Consider the following 453-nt stretch of genomic DNA (forward strand, 5'->3'; position numbering starts at 1 on the left):
CTTTAGGCCCCTCCCTGCAGGCACAAATTCCCTTTCTCTGCTTCTTCTTTTTCTGGGGCTGCATTTCAGAGCAGCCCAAGCTCAGGGATCAATCAGGGAATAAAGAGGATTTTTTCCCTTCACCTCTGCTTCCCCAATCTCCTGTAGCCAGGGACATTTAACAGCCCCCAGTTAAAGAGCTCTGACCTGCAGACAGCAGGAAAAAGCTGCTTTTTCCTCTGCTGATCCTCAGATGTGTTTTCAGTCCCTGCTAGGCGGCTCCCTAATTCCAGCCCTGTAACAAAAGGCCCATTTTAAACCCAATATTCCTATTTCAGGCAGAGCTGGGGGGATTTTTGCTGAGTTTGAAGTTCCTGGAAGCCTTTGGCACTTTGCTTTCAGTGATCCTGGATCCAGCCCAGCAAGAGCTGCCCCAGATCTGGGGCAAGGTGGAAAGAAGGGAGCAGATTAAGA

Source organism: Corvus brachyrhynchos, unplaced genomic scaffold (assembly GCF_000691975.1).
Source record: "Corvus brachyrhynchos isolate BGI_N302 unplaced genomic scaffold, ASM69197v1 scaffold1025, whole genome shotgun sequence".
Lineage (NCBI taxonomy): Eukaryota > Metazoa > Chordata > Aves > Passeriformes > Corvidae > Corvus > Corvus brachyrhynchos.